At 45.3% G+C, this 20547-nt stretch overlaps 1 long non-coding RNA gene across 1 annotated transcript; it reads right to left on the reverse strand.

Moving 5' to 3' along the window:
* Positions 1-2611: 2611 nt before the first annotated feature.
* Positions 2612-4904, reverse strand: LOC133375035 (uncharacterized). The gene is made up of 3 exons (XR_009760049.1): positions 4797-4904; positions 3789-3886; positions 2612-3136 (listed from the first exon to the last, which is right to left on the reverse strand). It is a non-coding gene; the product is annotated as an uncharacterized LOC133375035 (long non-coding RNA).
* Positions 4905-20547: the final 15643 nt, after the last annotated feature.

Consider the following 20547-nt stretch of genomic DNA (forward strand, 5'->3'; position numbering starts at 1 on the left):
TAGGCACCCAGAGGAGGGCCTTTGATCTTGAATGTAGTGTATGGGTGGGTTCATATCCGGAGAGGCGTTCCATCAGGTATTGTGGTCCCAAGCCGTGTAGGGCTTTATAGGTCAAAACCAGCACCTTGAATTGAGCTTGGAAACATACAGGCAGCCAATGCAAGTGGGCCAGAATCGGTTTTATGTTTGGACCGTCTGGTCCCTGTTACCAATCTGGCTGCTGCATTTTGTACAAGCTGCAGTTTCCGAACCATCTTCAAAGGCAGCCTCACGTAGAGTGCATTGCAGTAATCTAATTTGGAGGTTACCAGAGCATGGACAACTGAAGCCAGGTTATCCCTGTCAGATAGGGACGTAGATTGGGAAGGTGCTCTGTGCCACCGAGGCTACCTAAGCTCAAGTGACAGATGGTTCTAGGAGAACCCCCAAGCTATGAACCTGCTCCTTCAGGGGGAGTGCAACCCCATCCAGGACAGGTTGGACATCCACCATCTGGTCAGAAGAACCACCCACTAGCAGCATCTCAGTCTTGTCTGGATTGAGCCTCAGTTTATTAGCCCTCATCCAGTCCATTGTTGCAGCCAGGCACCAGTTCAGCACATTGACAGCCTCACCTGAAGAAGATGAAAAGGAGAAATAGAGCTGCATGTCATCATCATACTGATGGCAACGCACTCCAAAGCTCCGGATGACCGCACCCAACGGTTTCATGTAGATGTTGAACAGCATGGGGGACAGAACTGACCCCTGCGGAACCCCATACTGGAGAGTCCAGGGTGCCGAGTAATGTTCCCCAAGCACCACCTTTTGGAGGCGACCTGCCAAGTAGGAGTGAAACCACCGCAATGCAGTACCTCCCACTCCCAACTCTGCTAGTCTCCCCAGAAGGATACCATGGTCGATGGTATCGAAAGCCGCTGAGAGATCAAGGAGAATCAACAGAGTGACACTCCCCGTCTCTTTCCTGACAAAGGTCATCATACAGGGCGACCAAGGCTATTTCCATGCCAAAACCAGGCCTGAAACCCGACTGAAATGGATCCAGATAATCGGTCTCATCCAAGAGTGTCTGGAGCTGGCCTGCAACCACTCGTTCCAGGACCTTGCCCAGGAATGGAACATTTGCTACCGGCCTATAGTTATTAAGATTTTCTGGGTCCAGGGAGGGCCTTTTCAGGAGTGGTCTCACTACTGCCTCTTTTAGGCAGCCAGGAACCACCCCCTCTCGCAGAGAGGCATTAATCACTTCCCTGGCCTAGCCGGCTGTTCCATCCCTGCTAGCTTTTATTAGCCAAGAAGGGCAAGGATCCAGCACAGAAGTGGTTGCACGAACCTGTCCAAGCACCTTGTCAACGTCCTCAAGCTGCACCAACTGAAACTCATCCAAGAAATCGGGACAAAGCTGTGCTCTGGATACCTCGCTTGATTCACCTGCTATAACACTGGAGTCTAAGTCCTGGTGGGTGCTAAAGATTTTATCCTGAAAGTGCTTAGCAAATTCATTACAGCGGGCCTCAGATGGTTCTACCATGTCCCTGGGGTCAGAGTGTAATAGCCCCCAGACAATTCTAAAGTGCTCCGCTGGGTGGTAGATTGATGATTTGATAGTGTCAGCAAAATATTGTTTTTTTGCTGCCCTCACTGCCCCTAAATACAACTTACCATAGGCACTTACCAGTGTATAATTGCATCCACTAGGAGTTCGCCTCCATCTGCACTCAAGCCATCTCCTATATTGTTTCATCGCTCTCAGCTTTGGGGTATACCATGGAGCCGTATGAGCTCTACACAGGAGAGGGCACTCAGGAGCAATCATGTCAACCGCCCAGGTCATTTCTGTATTCCACAGTTCAACCAGGGTTTTGATGGGAGCGCCAGCCCTATCAGCCAGAAAAGTCCCCGGAGCCCTTTGGAAACCATCTGGATCCATTAGTCTCTGGGGGTGGACCAACTTAATAGGTCCCCCACCCTTGCAGAGGGGAAAAGCCGCTGTAAGTCTAAACTTCAGCAAACAGTGATCTGTCCATGACAGAGTGACTGATGTAAGGCCCCCCTCATTCAGATCACCAACTCCATGTCCAGATGCAAAAACCAAATCTAGAGTATGCCCTGCTACATGTGTTGGGCCAATGGCATATTGGGATAGTCCCATGGTTGTCATGGAGACCATGAAATCCTGAGCCGCCCTGGATAAGGTGGCCTCGGCATGGATGTTGACATCCCCCAGAACCAACAGTCTGGGGGATCTCAACAGTACACCCGAGACCACCTCCGTCAGATCAGCTAGGGAGTCTGTTGGGCAGCGGGGTGGGTGGTACACCAACAGAATCCCCGGTCTGTCCCACTGACCCAACATAAGGTGCAAACACTCCAGACCAGTAGTCACATGGACAGGATGCTTGCAGAGGAAGATGGAGCTCCTATAGACCACAGCAACCCCCCATCCCCAACCCTCAGGTCTACCCTGATGCTGAACCAGATACCCTGGTGGACATAGCTGGGAGAGACTGACTCCCCCCTGCTCACCCACCCAGGTCTCGGTCATACATGCCAGATCAGCTGCCTCATCCACAATTAAATCGTGAATGAGGGAGATCTTATTATGCACTGATCTGGCATTTAGCAACAGCATCTGGAGGCCTGAGAGCTGGCTGATAGGGCAACCAACAAACCTGCGGGTGTGGGGAGAACCAGAACAAGGCACAGCCATTAACTGCCTGGGCCACATTCCCCTTATCTGGCAAGTCGTTCTCACAACACCATATTCCCTCTACCCGTCACTACACTAATTGGGGCCCCCTCAAATCTCCCCACTTGGCTCTGAGGCACATAACTGAAGACCCAGAAAAAGGCAGACAAAGCAGGAGCCACCTCAGCCAGCTGGCTTATGTATCCCCTCCAGAGAAGGGACAGGTGGAAAAAATCAGCCACAGCTGGCTGAGTACCTGGGGCCTGGTCCTGCAAGGCATGACCCCCGCAGAGCAGAAGTCCAACAGGGAGAGGGTGGTGGTGGTGGTGGTAGCTGAGCAGCAGCAAGCAGGTAGGCAGGCAGGCAGCAGCAAACGTCTCTCTTTCCCTGGATGGTGGTGTTCCCCTTCCTCCTACAGGCACTGGGTCTGCTCTCTGGACCATCCTTCTGAAAATTGGATGCCCTGATAAATTTGTGAATATTTTGCGACTCCTCCATGACAACATGATGGCGACAATTTTGGATAAAAAGTGGGATCAGGTGTCAAACAGGGATGCGTCATTGCTCCGACCTTATTTGCTATTTTCATTGCCATGATTCTACACCTTGTTGAGGGGAAACTTCCCACTGGCATGGAAACAACATATCGAACAGATGGAAAGCTTTTTAATCTCAGTAGGCTGAAAGCAAAAAGTAAGGTAATTACAACCTCTGTCATAGAACTTCAATATGCCAATGATAATGTAGTCTCCGCACATGCAGAGGAAGATCTTCAAACTATCCTAAATGTCTTTGCAGAAGCATATGAAAAGCTTGGCCTCTCGCTTAACATCAAAATAACCAAAGTGCATCAGCAAGTGTGAAACAATCCCTCTGTAGCACCATCAATTCAGCTTTATGGTGCGATGCTGGAGAATGTCGATCACTTTTCCTATCTTGGCAGCCATCTCTCTGTAAAAGCTGACATCGATGCTGAAATTCAGCATCGTCTGAGCTCTGCGAGTGCCGCATTCTCTCGAATGAAGCGTAGAGTGTTCGAGGATTGGGGTATTTGCAGGGAGACCAAAATGCTTATTTACAAAGCCATTGTACTACTGACCTTACTGTACGCCTGTGAAACATGGACCATTTATAAACGCCACTCCCAACTTCTTGAAAGATTCCACCAACGTTGCCTCCGGAAAATTCTGCAAATTACTTGGGAAGATAGACGGACTAATGTTAGCATATTGGAAGAAGCAAAGACCACCAGTGTTGAAACAATGATCCTCCAACATCAACTTCGCTGGACCGGCCATGTTGTTCGAATGCCTGATCACCGTCTCCCAAAGCAGCTACTTTACTCCCAATTTAAGGATGGAAAATGGAATATTGGTGGACAGCAAAAGAGGTTTAAAGATGTTCTCAAAGCTAATCTAAAAAAATGTAACATAAGCATCGAGGACTGGGAAGCCTTGGCCCATGGGTGTCCCAATTTTTTTTTTTATGTACACCGCCCAGAGAGCATTGCTATGGGCGGTATAAAAGTTCAATCAAATAAATAAATAAATAAATAAATTGGAGCTCGGCCATTATCAAAGGTGCTATGGACTTCGAAGAAGCACGAGTACAGGGCGAAAGGGACAAACGAGCTAAGCGGCACGTCAAGCAAATCCTCATCATGACCATCTTCCATCTGGAAACCTATGTCCTTGTGGTAGAAATTCCTCCGTATAGCACTTGCTGAAATGGTTGTAGCCCAGGGAATTAGTGCACACGAGACTTCCAGACAGAAAGCTAGCTTTTATTATTACTTACGTAAGGAGACAGCAATCACACAAGCATGTCTACCGGAATACTAACAGAGACTCCCTTATATACCCTCACCACATCCAAGGACACGTGATCCCATACAGCAAACAGGAGAATTCTTAGCTGCAACATGCTCTACAAAGGCTGTGCAGCAATTCCCTGCTAGCCGATAAGCACGAGCGGGACATTTGTAAATAGATAAAGACTCTTCATGCACATCACCCTTACTTCTACATACCAATACCCACACCCATCACGACAGTTAAGTGGAAAATGCCACATCAATCCCTCCTTTGGACGTATCAAAGACATCTACCTGCATTAGTTGCATGATGGCACTTTCAGGATCCGCCTTAGCTTGTTCCATCTCCAGACATTTGCCTCACTTCTGCCTTTGTCATTCGCTCAGTTCCTTTCTGCAATATTTGTCCTACTGTCCCAAAAATAATTGGCAAACAATTCATTATACAACAAAAAACAAACTAGCAATTAAAACAACACACCCTAAAATTACTACACCTTTAAATAATCCTCTTAACTAACTACTGACATCTGAAAGCCAGCTAGTCTAGTTTGTCCAGGCTAGAGTGCAAGGCACCACTTAAAACTACAGGGGAACTTGCAGTGATAAAAGTGGTTGTTGTCAGCAAATGAAATAAAAATAGAGTAAAAGCTAGTTAACCTTTCTTAGTACCAGTAGTCAAAGTCCTTAAACAGCCCCCCCCCTCTAAGGAAAGAAGGCTGCCTTCCTGCCTTCGAAGGAAGGAAGCCTGAGATAATCCTAAGGCAGCCTTTCCCAACCAGTGTGCCTCCAGATGTTGTTGGACCACAACTCCCATCATCCTCAGCCAGCATTGCCAATGGTCAGGAAAGATGGGAATTCTGGTCCAACAACTCTGGTTGGGAAAGGCTGTCCTAAGGAGTTAAGCCCCAGTTGACAGTTGAGCCATCAGCCTTAATTAACACATCATTGGCTGGCAGCAGTAGCTGGGAGGAACCAGCCACACATATACATTCAGAGCACCCTACCAAGGAAGCCTACTCCATGAGCTAGAGGGAGCCCCCAGCTGATGAAACATCATGGCCCCAGCTGACAAAGCATCAAAGCAGAGCGAGAAGACGGTAAGTAGCACCCATTTATTTCATTATTCAATTGAATTAAAACAGCTCAGAGTAATAAGTAATAAGGGCAGCCTAGGGTCACCATGAGCTAGGAGCCAAATCCTGAAAGAACCTATATCTTAGGAGACAGATCCTAGGGGTAGGAAGCCTATAGAAAGCTAGTTTTCCACACCACCCTTGCAGGAAAGCTTCATGGGACACTCACTGTAAACAAGGCTAAATTCCAGTTGGAGAGAAGGGGAAAAAGGAAACTCCACCAATACATACAGGGAGAGAGTCAGCTCAGTCTTTGCTAAAAAGGGCAGCTTTAGCCTTCCTTAAACACAACCACAAGCTCTGTTTCCCTAGGTTAAAAAAAGGTCAGGCTGTTCTAGGTGGGAAAACAAAAAACAAAAAAGACTTGCCTGAACAGGCCCACCCTTAGCTTGTGCGGGGCCCAGGGCTTTTGCTAAGGGTGGGCCTGTTCAGGCAAGTCTTTTTTGTTTGCCCCCCACATTATTTCTCTCTCTATATATATATTTAGAGAGAGAGAGATTTTATTTATGAATATATGTAATTATAATATTTACATATGAGGCTAACAACCTATTAAATACAAATATGATTACCTTCACTTCAAGTCCCAGTCCAACACTCTAAGCACTACACTGCAGTGGCTCTTACCCTGTCATCTGACTTCTGTTCTCTCTGTGTACAGTTTATATACTACTTGAGGTGGGCTGTGATTGGGTGCTAAGTTACACCATAGCCTTAGCATCACCATTCCAAGATGGGCATAGTAGGAGGTGGTGGCAGATTTTGGTTCCCACTGGCTTGAAAACCAGCCCATCTAATCTACCATCTTGTCCTCACTGTGGGCAACCAGATGCCTCTGGGAAACCTGCAAGCAGGACTACTAACACCAACACCAGTAACAATAATGGGTTGTATTCAATTGTAGCTTTGCAGTCGTGAAAAGCACTTCTACTCACAGAAGGCAGGACACCAGATTTCTGCCAATCCCCCCTACTCACTGCATCCCCCCAGTGCATCTCACCCCAGAAAGCACTCCTGAGGCTTGGGTACTCTCTGGAACAGTATGGAATATGAGGAGACAGTTGCAGTAGATAGGGGTGGATTGATGAAAATTAGGTGCCCCAACTTTCTTGTAAGTGCTATCAGCTAGTGCGGGGGGGGGACCTTTTTTCAGCCCAAGGGTTGCATTTCCTTGTGGGCAACCTGCCAGGGCCCACATATCAATGATGGAGGCATAAGTGGGTGGAGCAACAGATATGATTTGTACCTGTGTACAGGATGCAGGCAAGCAAGAGGCATTATCACAATTCAAGGACACATTCTCGTTCACTAGTGGAGTGGCAAATTCAGAAGTGCAGGGTCCCTTCATGATAGTCATAGTCACACATCCTCCTATCCTTTTTGTTTGTTTGTTTCTGGGTTGAGAATGAGGTCCTTGTTAATGCCTTCTCCCACAACAATGGACACCCCTAGGAGCCAATAAGCATGAAAGGGAAGTGTGCTAGCTATTGAGGAGAGTCTTCTCAGTGACTGACCCACCTCCTTTCACTCTGATTGGTTCCAATCAGCAGGAAAGGACAAGGAAGCATGTTAGAAAACTTCTCAGTGGCAAACACACTCCCCTTTCATGCCGATTGGCTCACAATTGGAGACATAGCGACTCCGCTGAGACCCTGCTCCTAAAAAAAGTAAAGCATTGAAGACCCCTGTGACCCCAGATGACTGCATCCCTGATTAGACAAACTCACAAAATTAAAGCTATCAATGGCTACTAGACATGATAGTTATGTTCTACCTCCACTATCAAAGACAGTATGCCTCTGCATACCCATTGCGAGGAATCACAAGTGGGGAAAGTGCTGTTGCACTCAGTCCTGCTTGTGAGCTTTCCATTGGGGCATCTGGTTGGTCACTGTGAGAACAGGATGCTGGACTAGATGGGCCACTGGCCTGATCCAACAGGGCTCTTCATATGTTCTTATTTTGGTCTTTCAAAAAGAAAAACTCAAGATTTTTTTGGTCTGCAAACAGATGGAAGAATCATGGGGAAAACACTGAGGAACAGTGACTGGAGGAGCATGTCATGTGGATATGCCATTCAAAAAGTATGTGAATGAAGCATGGAAATTTCACATTTAGCGTCTTGTGCGCAAGCCCCAGGCATTCGGAAAGAGGAGGGGATATGAAACAGGCAGGAGAACATATGTGGCAACACTTAAGGAGTGTTTTCCACATCACCCAAACCCAGTTCAATACCACTTTCTACTGAAGCTACAAAACATAATTATTAATTCAACACACACACAAACACACATGTGCCAACAGTGAAGTAGGATTATGAAACCAGGTGGGGGTGGGGGTGGTCTGGCCTGTTCACTCTGCTGGAATCCGGATGTTATAAAAATCCAGCCCCTTAACCTGTATTCCTGCATTGAGCAGGGACTTGGACTAAATGGCCTTATAGGCCCATTCCAACTCTACTATTTATGATTCTATTATTCTATCCTTTGTTTCCAAGGCTTTCTCTTCAACCATGAGGACTAGTGACTCAGCAGCAAGGGCAATTCCCATCCATGTGGGTATGCTTGAAACCTCCCCAAGTCAACACATTTCAAAACATCCTCCATGAAAAACGCCACCATCTGTTTCACCAGCATGCTTTGCACTGTTACCCCCCCCCAAAAAAATTTCCTGCGTCCATAACAAATCCTGGACTGTCAAGATAGCACATTCAGTGTTGTTTTTAAATGGCTCTTTGCCACATTCTGTCTCACTTTCACAAGTGACACGCATACATCGGTATTGAAAAAAAGAAAAAGGCAGACTTTGGAAGAAAATCACTTGCCAGACCCTGCCCGTAATCAGTCACCCTGCTCCCTAGAAGCAGGGAACACAACATACCAGCTGCTGCATCGGGCCTCAAAAAAAGAAAAGGAAAAAACCACACATCCAGATTAACCCTTATCCTCCTGTGACTCCAAGACCCCCCCCTTCCTTTGAACCTTTTGGCAGCTGCTCAAAGCAGCTACAGCCGGGGCTTGATCTAGAAAACCTGAGAGAAATGGGTAAAAGGGAGAGTGGAGGCAGAACCCGAGGGGCTTTAGGACCTGGCGAGGCTAGGTGGCTTTGCCCAAACAGATAGGCAGGCAGGCTGCACACACAGAAACCAAGGCTGCTATCCAGTACACTCTTACCTAGGAGAAGGTTCCACTGAACCCAATGGCCCTTACTTCTGAGTAGACATGTATTGGATTGCAGCCCAAAGTGCCTGGGATATCTGTCCCTTTCCAGGCTGGCAAAGAGAAGATCCACCCACACGACAGAGCGTCCCTCCGTTGGGGCAGGAAAGGAGAGCTGTTTCTTCTCTGCCTTTATAAGGCAGCTCCTGGGCGCTGGGTGAAAACCAGAGTGTGTTTTTGCTGTTTGCAACTATGTCTACCTACTCCACAGGCTGGAGGCGGCAATGGAGCTGCAAAAGGCAGGTCGCTGCTGGTGGCGCTGCTGCCCTCACGGTCATCTCAGGCGAGCCTCCCTGCTGCTGCATATCTACTCCCGACTGGCCTCAAATGCTGCAGGGCACCAGCGCACTGCAGGTTGCGGTGCAACAGGGCGCCAGCGGAGGAGCCCCTCCTGGCTCCTGCTTTGAGCATGCTGCTTTCTTGTCTGACCAAGGGAAGAAGAGGAGAAGTGCGGCTCCATCCCAAGCAGATCCCCCGCCTCCGAGAGAGAGGTGTTGGGGTGGCAGACTTGAGGAGGTCGGCAGATCACTTAGTGTGGGGCCCCCCAAAGCACGGGGCCTGGGGCAACTGCACCACTTCCTGGTGCCTAGGGGCGGTACTGCACCTGGAAGTCTCAGCCTCCTGCTTAGATTAAAAGCAGCCAAAAGCTAGTCTAGTTTGTCCAGGCCAGAGTGCAAGACACCACTTAAATCTACAGGGGAACTTGCACTGATAAAAGTGGTTGTTGTCAGCAAATAAAATAAAAATAGAGTAAAAGCTAGTTAACCTTTCTTAGTACCAGTAGTCAAAGTCCTTAAACAGCCCCCCCTCTCTAAGGAAGGAAGCCTGCCTTCCTGCCTTCAAAGGAAGGAAGCCTGAGATAATCCTAAAGAGTTAAGCCCAGAGCTTGGAAAAGTTACTTTTTTGAACTACAACTCCCATCAGCCCCAGTCAGCATGGCCACTGGATTGGGCTGATGGGAGTTGTAATTCAAAAAAGTAACTTTTCCAAGCTCTGGTTAAGCCCCAGTTGACAGTTGAGCCATCAGCCTCAGTTAACACATCATTGGCTGGCAGCAGTAGCTGGGAGGGACCAGCCACACATATAAATTCAGAGCACCCTAGCGAGGGAGCCTGCTCCATGAGCTAGAGGAAGCCCCCAGCTGACGAAGCATCACAAAGCGTCAAGGCGAGTTCAGCAGCAGAGCGAGTTCAGCAGCAGAGCAAGGAGGACAGGGCCCCCCACTCTGCCCGTCTGTTCCCTGACCTCAACTAAACGGCAGTTTCCAACCCATTAACTTAATAAACCTTAAACAAAACTATACAGGTAAGAAGCCAGCAGGCGTGGGGGGGGCTTTCCAGTGTTCTGCACAGCCTGCAGCATGTACGACTATCTGCCTGTTGGACAGAAGTTGTGGGTGTGCTCTCGGTGCAATGAGCTCCTGGCTCTCCGGGAACAACTTCATTTCCTTGAGGCCAAGGTGGCTGACCTGGAAAAACTGAGAGAGGCAGAGAGGTGTGTGGATGAGGCCTTCAGGGACATGATAGCTGTGTTCCATTCCAAGGATGATATCTCTCCTGCTATCATGGAGAACGATGGTCTCGGGGAAGGAGACCATCCAGCTGAGGAAGAGGGAAACGATCCCTTAGAAGGGACCCATTCCTTGGGGGATGAGCAGCTATCCTCTCGTGCCAATGATATATCTCCGGGGTGGTGGTGGAGGGATCCTTGTAGTGGCCGATTCGATCATTAGGAACATAGACAGTGGGGTGTGTGATGGGCGTGCAGAACGCAAGGTGATTTGCCTGCCTGGTGTGAAGGTTGTGGATATTGCCCGTCATTTAGGTAGTTTGGTAGACAGTGCTGGGGAGGAGTCAGTGGTCATGGTGCATGTTGGCACCAATGACATGGGGAAATGCAGCCGTGAGATCCTGGAGGAAAAATTTAGGTTGCTAGGTAGGATGCTGAAAGCCAGGACCTCCAAGATGGCTTTCTCTGAAATGCTACCGGTTCCATGTGCAGGACCAGCCAGACAGGCACAGCTTTGTAGCCTCAATGCGTGGATGAGACGATGGTGTCAGGAGGAGGGGTTTGGATTTGTTAGGCACTGAAAACATTTTGGGACAAGCCAGGCCTGTACAAAAGGGGTGGGCTCCACTTGAACCAGAATGGAACCAGACTGCTGGCACTTAAAATTAAAAAGGTGGCAGAGCAGCTTTTAAATTGATTGAGGGGGGAAACCCGACAGGAGCTGAGGAAGGTCCGGTTCGGAATAAACCTCCCCCCTGGGATAAAGACCAAAGAAATGATGAAATTTTAAAAGGGGTAGGCCTAGAAGTAGGCATTGTGAGAGCAGGGCACAGGATATCAATTCAGAAGGGCAAAATTACCACAGGCCAAACCACAAGTGCCAAAGACACTTGAAGAGAGACACTGCTTACAAGTGTCTGTACGCTAATGCTAGGAGCCTGAGAACCAAGATGGGAGAACTGGAGTGCTTGGTCTTAGAGGAGAGCATTGATATAGTGAGCATAACAGAGACCTGGTAGAATGGAGAAAACCAGTGGAATACGGTTATCCCTGGATATAAACTATATCAGAAAGATAGGGAAGGACGTATTGGTGGCGGAGTCGCTCTATACGTGAAAGAAGGCATTGAATCCAGCAAGCTCGAAATCCCAAAAGGCAGACTCCTCCACAGAATCGTTGTGGGTGGTGATACCATGCCCCAGGAGTGATTTAATACTGGGAATGATCTATCATCCCTGTGATGATCCCACCTTTGACTCCACCTGTCAGGTTCCCACCTGCTTGTGGCTACAGCCTTTCACTAGGCACCACCTCAGGACACCACCAGTCAGGATCGTCGTTTTTATTTTTTCCTCACTCCGCTCTAGCACAGATCTCACAAGATCCCACTGCTAGGCAGCACCCCCAGTCACTCCCTGTAAACAATACTGCTAGAGACTTTGCCTCAGTCTTTCTATAGCTTGTTACTTTGTGTCTGGGTGCCCTTGCTGTCCACAACCCCCCCTGTATCTTTGTCTATAAAGCACACAATCCTGGGTTGCTCTGGATACTTCACGTTGTTACAATATCGCCCTTCACCGCTGCCACCATATGATACAGTTTTCCTTCAGCCTTGGTAATTACCCTGCCCTCCCTTCTGGTCTGTGTATCCCCAGCCAAGGATCAGGCTTTTGGTTAACCAATAAAAGTATTTATTTGATAACACCAGGAAATAACAAGATTACTTTAGGAATGTTTAACAAGCGTATGGTTCCATATAGTGTCACTCTTTATGTTTCTGGTCATATATATACTGTCTAAATATCAGCCAAATATAATCCAACCCTCCCTCAGAACTCTGCCAACCAACCCATCCAAATAACTCTCCACTAACGACTCTCCAACAACTGTCACCAACTGACCCCCTCTCAACTGTCATCCTCCCATTTATACCTTCAGCCATTCAAACACTCAGTCAATCATCATCCAGCATTCTCCAGCCTTCCAAGCCATGCTCTCCCCCCTCTCATTCAATTCACTTACCATATATCCCTTAATAAACCCGCACTTACCATATTTACAGGTTTTAACATGTAAGGACATCACAGTCCCCCTGATCAAAATGCTCAGGGAGACCTTGAGATGAGATATGAAATTGAGAAAGCATCCAAACTAGGAAATGTGGTAGTAGCATATGTGTTCCAGTCACGACAAAGAAGCAAAATTTCTAGATATTCTAAATGACTAGACCAGTTGGTCATGGAACCAACCAGAGGGATGGCAACCCTGGACTTAATCCTCAGTGGGGACCGGGACCTGGTGCGAGATGTAAGTGTTGTTGAACCGATTGGGAGCAGTGACCATAGTGCTATTAAATTAAACATACATGTAAATGGCCAATTGCCAAGAAAATCCAACACGGTCACATTTGACTTCAAAAGAGGAAACTTCACAAAAATGAGGGGATTGGTAAAAAGAAAGCTGAAAAGCACAGTCCAGAGGGTCACATCACTCGAAAATGCTTGGAAGTTGTTTAAAAATAAAATAAAAAGGAACACAAACTCTGGCAAAAGAAATGCAAGAAGACAATAAGGGATACTAAAAAATAATCTGAGAAGCACATTGCTAAGAACATAAAAACCAACAACAAAAAATTCTATAAATACATTCAAAGCAGGAGACCATCTAGGGAGGCAATTGGACCCTTGGATGATAAGGGAGTCAAAGGTGTACTAAAGAACGATAAGGAGATTGCAGAGAAGCTAAATGAATTCTTTGCATCTGTCTTCACAGTGGAAGATATAGGGCAGATCCGTGAACCTGAACTAACATTTGCAGGAAGGGATTCTGAGGAACTGAGACAAATAGTGGTCACGAGAGAGGAAGTTCTAGGCTTAATAGACAATATAAAAATTGACAAATCACCGGGCCCGGATGGCATCCACCCGAGTGTTCTCAAAGAACTCAAATGGGAAATTGCTGATCTGCTAACCAAAATATGTAACTTGTCCCTCGGGTCCTCCTCCATGCCTGAGGACTGGAAAGTGGCAAATGTAACGCCAATCTTCCAAAAGGGATCCAGGGGGGATCCTGGAAATTACAGGCCAGTTAGCTTAACCTCTGTCCCTGGAAAACTGGTAGAAAGTATTATTAAAGCTAGATTAACTAAGCACATAGAAGAACAAGCCTTGCTGAAGCAGAGTCAGCATGGCTTCTGCAAGGGAAAGTCCTGTCTCAGTAACCTATTAAAATTCTTTGAGAGTGTCAACAAGCATATAGATGGAGGTGATCCAGTGGACATAGTGTACTTAGACTTTCAAAAAGCGTTTGACAAGGTACCTCACCAAAGACTTCTGAGGAAGCTTAGCAGTCACGAAATAAGAGGAGAGGTCCTCTTGTGGATAAGGGATTGGTTAAGAAGCAGAAAGCAGAGAGTAGGAATAAAGGGACAGTTCTCCCAATGGAGGGCTGTAGAAAGTGGAGTCCTTCAAGGATCGGTATTGGGACCTGTACTTTTCAACTTGTTCATTAATGACCTAGAATTAGGAGTGAGCAGTGAAGTGGCCAAGTTTGCTGACAACACTAAATTGTTCAGGGTTGTTAAAACAAAAAGGGATTGCGAAGAGCTCCAAAAAGATCTCTCCAAACTGAGTGAATGGGCAGAAAAATGGCAAATGCAATTCAATATAAACAAGTGTAAAATTATGCATATTGGAGCAAAAAATCTGAATTTCACATATACACTCATGGGGTCTGAACTGGCGGTGACCGACCAGGAGGGAGACCTCGGGGTTGTAGTGGACAGCACGATGAAAATGTCGACCCGGTGTGCGGCAGCTGTGAAAAAGGCAAATTCCATGCTAGCGATAATTAGGAAAGGTATTGAAAATAAAACAGCCGATATCATAATGCCGTTGTATAAATCTATGGTGCGGCCGCATTTGGAATACTGTGTACAGTTCTGGTCGCCACATCTCAAAAAGGATATTATAGAGCTGGAAAAGGTTCAGAAGAGGGCAACCAGAATGATCAAGGGGATGGAGCCACTCCCTTACGAGGAAAGGTTGCAGCATTTGGGGCTTTTTAGTTTAGAGAAAAGGCGGGTCAGAGGAGACATGATAGAAGTGTATAAAATTATGCATGGCAGTGAGAAAGTGGATAGAGAAAAGTTCTTCTCCCTCTCTCATAATACTAGAACTCGTGGACATTCAAAGAAGCTGAATGTTGGAAGATTCAGGACAGACAAAAGGAAGTACTTCTTTACTCAGTGCATAGTTAAACTATGGAATTTGCTCCCACAAGATGCAGTAATGGCCACCAGCTTGGATGGCTTTAAAAGAAGATTAGACAAATTCATGGAGGACAGGGCTGTCAATGGCTACTAGCCGTCATGGCTGTGCTCTGCCACCCTAGTCAAAGGCAGCATGCTTCTGAAAACCAGTTGCCGGAAGCCTCAGGAGGGGAGAGTGTTCTTGCACTCGGGTCCTGCTTGCGGGCTTCCCCCAGGCACCTGGTTGGCCACTGTGAGAACAGGATGCTGGACTAGATGGGCCACTGGCCTGATCCAGCAGGCTCTTCTTATGTTCTTGTTCTTAAAGAGGGATTCCAGGATCTCCGTATTTGCATCCACTGTGGGAAGGCCTTAGCATTTACGCTGTACGTTGAAAATGTTTTTCATAGCACTGAATATAGTTAACAGTAAAACTTTTACAGTTGGCCTTTACTTCAGAATTCCAAGTCTCTGTCTTGTTTGGGTTTTTTGTAGTTTATGACCCTTCATCCAGCCCATGACTCCATCCAGGCACTGATTTAGGACATGTACAGCCTCTCCTGAGTCAGATGTTACAGAGAGTGGGTATCAGCATACAGGTGATACCTCATCCCAAATCTTCTAATGACTGCCACCAGCAGCTTCATATAGATATTAAATTGCACTGAGACTAAATTGTGCCCTGTGGCACCCTGCAGATCAACCTCCAGAAGGCTGACATACAGTCACTGAATACTATGCTCTGGAACTGAACTCACAAGTAAGAGCAAAAACAGTGTAAAATGCTACCCCAACTCATGGAAGTGGGCCAGGAGGATACTGTGATCAACAGTATCAGAAGCTGCTGAGAGATCCATGAGAATCAATAGGATCACACTTTTAAAGAGTGGATCTCAAAGATATCTAGGAAAATAAATAGGATCAGTATCCATCTGCCAAAAAATTCATTCATCAGGGCAACCAAGGCCAATTCCGTCCCAGGACCAGGTCTGAAGTCATATTGGAATGGGTCAAGGTAATCATTTTCATCCAAGAGTGTTACATATCTGAAGTATATACACAGAATCCTCTTCTTCATATGTTTTGCTTTTGAGAACCAAAAGCCTTGATGAAGCCATTTGCTTTAAGTTGTTGCTCATCACAACTGCCCAAATACATCTATTTTGTTTTGATTTTTGACTTCATTTTTATGTATGGTAGAAGGGAAGTTAATATTTCATCTGAGACCACAACTGAGACTGCTATGGCTTCACCACTTGCTCCTCAGTATGATCCAGAAATTATCATTGTGGGATCCGGTGTGCTTGGCTCTGCTTTGGCAGCAGTACTGGCAAGGGATGGAAGAAAAGTGACAGTCATTGAGAGGGATCTGAAGGAACCTGACAGGATAGTTGGAGAACTGTTGCAACCGGAGGGCTGTAATGCCCTGAAAGACCTGGGCCTGGAAGGTACGTTAGTAAAAACACAAATCTTATTTCATATCTTGTTCTGATGTGTTCAGTGTCCCACTTTGTTTTTTAAATTCATTGGGTAGCCTGAAACTCTGCTTCCAGCTATGTCTTTTATAATACAAGAATACAAGCAACCACAAATTACCCTCTGTAGTCTGTCTGTCAGCTTTCGGTTGAAATTGCTATACAACCTAAGCTCTCCTTCCTCCATCCTACCCCTGGTGTTTTATATCAATTTTGAAAAAAGAAAGGAGGAGAAAAATCAGGAAAATGAGGCCAGGGCAGTAGGGAGGAGCTCATCAGAAAGGGGAAATCTTCCTTCTACATCCAGAAGTGGAAAAAACAGTGTTATTTCTCAAAGGTTTCCAAGGGTTCATGCTTAAAAAAAATCAGGGATGGGGACCATGTGGCCCTTGAGATGTTGCTGGACTACAGCTGTTATCATTCCAGAGTATTTGCCATGCTGCCTACAGCTGATGGGACTCCAACAGCAGCTTGGGGGTTGCAGGTTTTCCACCCTTGCTTTACATGGAGATGGTGGTTTCCTATGCAGATTACTGATCAGGCTGCACTTATTTAGCTTCAGTAAAGCTGCAGCAGCTCATGTTCTAAGACTTTGAACTGGGTGCAGACCTTTGACTGGAGAAATCTCAAATTTCATTTATGTAGCTCGGTATTACTATTTGTGAATCTCCGCTTGCTGGTAAGCAAATCACACAGCTTATGTTCCACCTTGATCACTGAGATCTTTTACTGATGGGCTACTTTTAGTGGTTTCTCCATGCCCCTGTGGTTCAGCCAGCCTTTACCAGGAACCAAGCCTTTAGCATGGCAGGGCCTGCCCTATGGCAGAGGTCACCCCTGCCATCTTTTAGATGCCTTTTAAAAACTAAATTTTCTTCTACAGGAGGCACTAATGGCTACCAACCTTTAAAGGGGGATTAGACAGATTCATGGAGGATAAAGCTATCAGTGGCTACTAACCCTGATGGATATGTTCTACCTCCACTGTCAGATGCAGCATGCTTCTGAATACGGGTTACTGGGAATCATAAGTAGTGAGAGTGCTCTTGCACCCAGGCCTTGGTTGTGGGCTTCCCAGAGCAAATCTGTAACAGAGTATTAGACCGGTTCACTGGTCCATTTAAAAGTATTTAATACATTAATATCCCACCTTTAATACATTTATATCCCACGTTTATTCCCTGGAACTCCTATATTTGGAATATCAGTGAAATTTATAACCTTCACCTACATGATTTGGAGTGGCTTCTGACAGAGGAGGTACATGAGTTTCCACTTCTTTCCACACTACAAAAAGAAATGCAAGTCTTTTGCACGTCTTCTGTCATTGTTTATGTATCAGTAAGATCTGCTAGAGGCATTTTATTAAAATAAGCAAAACAAAGCAAGACAAGCGAAATATGCAATTGCTTGGAGAGAAATTCAGACAGACATAAGTCCAAAAGTTCTCTGTCTCAAGCAGTTTTCAGCACATGCTTTCAGGGATTTTTCAAAGGTACACTGAAAGCTGTTTCGTCAGCGCTACACACATATGATTATCTGCTTTTAAAAAAAAGTTTTAAAAAGTTTTAATATGTTTTTAATGGTAGTTGTGTTTTAATATATTTTAAAGTCTGTTTTTATGATGTTTTAAAGTGTTTTTAGTGCTTTTGTTTGCTGTCCTGGGCTCCTACTGGGAGAAAGGGTGGGATATAAACAAATAAATAAATAAATGTGGTTAGAAGGTCCAGCATTCAGCAGTTTTTCTTGGAATATTCTGTGACATATCTTTACAACATATTTTTATGGCATTTTTCAGTGTCATTCTTCCCATCACCCCCTTCATACCTGCAAAGTCTTAAGCAAAGTTTGAGGCCTATAAATTTTAATTCCACACCGGGTACTAATCAACCATCTGGAATGACACAATACATGACTTATTTATTGACTTTGGCTTAATTGTTTAGGATTCTAATAAGATTCTGAAGATAATTCATAATACCTTCTCAAATTTGGGGAGAATTTGCATTGCCTATTCCGAATGTGTACGATGTAATAAACACTTAAATCTGGATGTATGTTTTTGTGGCAGCTTAATATCTATATTTCTCGTATTCTTTTTCCCTTCTTTCCCTAATGTATTGACAGTTATTTTTCAGAGGCGGTGGAAGGGATTGATGCGCAAACAATAAATGGCTATGTAGTTCATGACCCAGAAACCAAATCAGCGGTTGAAATTCCTTGCTCAGCCATAACAAATGGCCAAATACAGAGTGCAAGAGGATTCCATCATGGGCGTTTCATCATGGGTCTCCGAAGGACAGCCATGGCAGAACCTAAGTAAGATTGTCATTCTAAAAAAGCAAGGCATCTATTACATTAGCAGTTCTGGGCCTGACTGATGTATTGTTTTATGCAAGTGTATCCTTCTTGTTTGCTTAATTTCCTTCCATTCATTTTGTTTTTCCTTTTATTTCACTTGAACATCACCTTTATTGTCCAATATCAATTGGAGGTAGCATCTTAGCCATCAGCTGTGTATTGGTATTTATACAGTCTTGCAAGCAGATGGGTAGAATGATGGGGGCATCTGAGATCCACCATTAGATGTCCTTCCTACGGTAGTGCCATCTTGGATGTTTTTAAGCTGGCAGAAAAAATCAACTACACATAGTTGGGTGAGTTTGGGTGTAACTTGATAATAGGATATTAAAGGGTCTGTTGGTATTCCACTCCTCTCAGTCTGCTTGGGTGCAACATAACCCCTCCCTTGGGATTCCACTGTATTCAGTGACAAGCCATGCTGTAATGCTCAGTTGTTGACATTTGCAAGATAATTAGGAAAATATTTTGCAAAGCATTGAATAGCTTTGAGAGGACCTAAATTACATCACAAATCTTGGAAGACATGTTTAGAGGGAAATTGTTACTTTCTTGCTTGGTTTCTTCCAGCTTTTCTCCTTACTGAGAAAGTATAGGGTGCTGGAAAAAATAGCTCTGCTATGTAAGCCCTAGGGTTGTTGATAGCTGAATTACATTTAGTTGATCAGACATTTGACGTTTGCATGATCGATTGAATGTGTATATCATCAAAACATCAACATGGGTACCTTTTTGAGATAATGAGGCTGTAGCCCCATGCACACTTACCTGGGAGACTTACTTCAGAGTAGATACATACAGGATTGCACTGTGTAAGAATTGTGAGACAGCTTACAATTTAATGAACAAAACTGCTGCTTATTGTTAAAAGTGAAGTTTGTTTTACTTTTTCACTCTCCAATGATGATAATGCCCCAGCACCTAAACAGCTTAAAAAATCAAAAGATACTGTTTAGCTCGTTGCCTTATCAACTCTTGTTTGCTTAATTGGCTTAAGCTTCTTGTTTATTTATTTAGGGATTTGTAACCTGCCTTTCAATCATATTCCCAGGACATCTTATAAAATGTTTTCTGTTGCAAACACAATGTTGCATATATCCCGCTTTTAATGCTGTTATTTCCCATAACGCAGATATAAAAGGCAGGCAACATCTTAAGTCTTATGATGAAATGGTTTGGAAAAGCTTCACAAGATCAGCCACACAGGACCTCCTCTCGGTCCCACCAGTCAAAACAGCTAGGCTGGTGCGGACCCGGGAGAGGGCGTTCTCAGTTGTGGCCCCCACCCTCTGGAACTCTCTCCCTTATGATCTTCGACATGCTTCCTCCCTGATGAGTTTTTGCCGAGCCTTAAAGACCTGGCTATTCAGGCACGCCTACAAGAACCTTGGGGTGGATTAGCTTTTTGTTGTGTTTAGATGTTTTGATATTGGATGAATTGTATATTGTATTTTAATTCTGGTTGTAAGTCGCCTAGAGTGTCCTTTAAGTCGGACAGATAGGCGACTAACAACTAAAATTTTATTTATATTATTTATTATTATTCAAGAGAGTTACCTCTTTTCTCAGATTTCCCTAGACTGATTTTCTTGTACTCATGACTTCTTCTTGTGGAGCTTTTAAACTCACTCTCCCTTTTCTCTCTTCCTTCATATGTCAGGTCTCTTAGATTATGAACCAGATTATGTGCTGGGCCCTTTGCATTTTTCTTGCTGTAAAGCAGTTGTAGGTGGAAATGATAATAAATAAAATGACACAAATATGTATTTGAAACACTCAGATGCATGCATTCTCATTGGGCCAGGTTTCCCAGGCTTTTGTATGTGGATGTTTTAAGATGTGTTGTATCATTCACACTATACATGTTTGCTGCAGGAAATGCCAGAGGAACTGTGATGAGAGCACAGCAATTGTGTTTGTTGCAGAAAGCGTGAAGCCCCCAAAGCTCTTCTTCCAATACTGTTTAATAGCATTTATAGTTTTATTGATTGTAACCTACCCAGAGACTGCTGAGTAAGTGCGTATCAATACATTTATTCAAGAAAAGATCCAACTAGATACCATCTCTGGTTGTGCAACAGCAACATCAGGAAACTG

Source organism: Rhineura floridana, chromosome 1 (genome assembly GCF_030035675.1).
Source record: "Rhineura floridana isolate rRhiFlo1 chromosome 1, rRhiFlo1.hap2, whole genome shotgun sequence".
Taxonomy (NCBI): domain Eukaryota; kingdom Metazoa; phylum Chordata; class Lepidosauria; order Squamata; family Rhineuridae; genus Rhineura; species Rhineura floridana.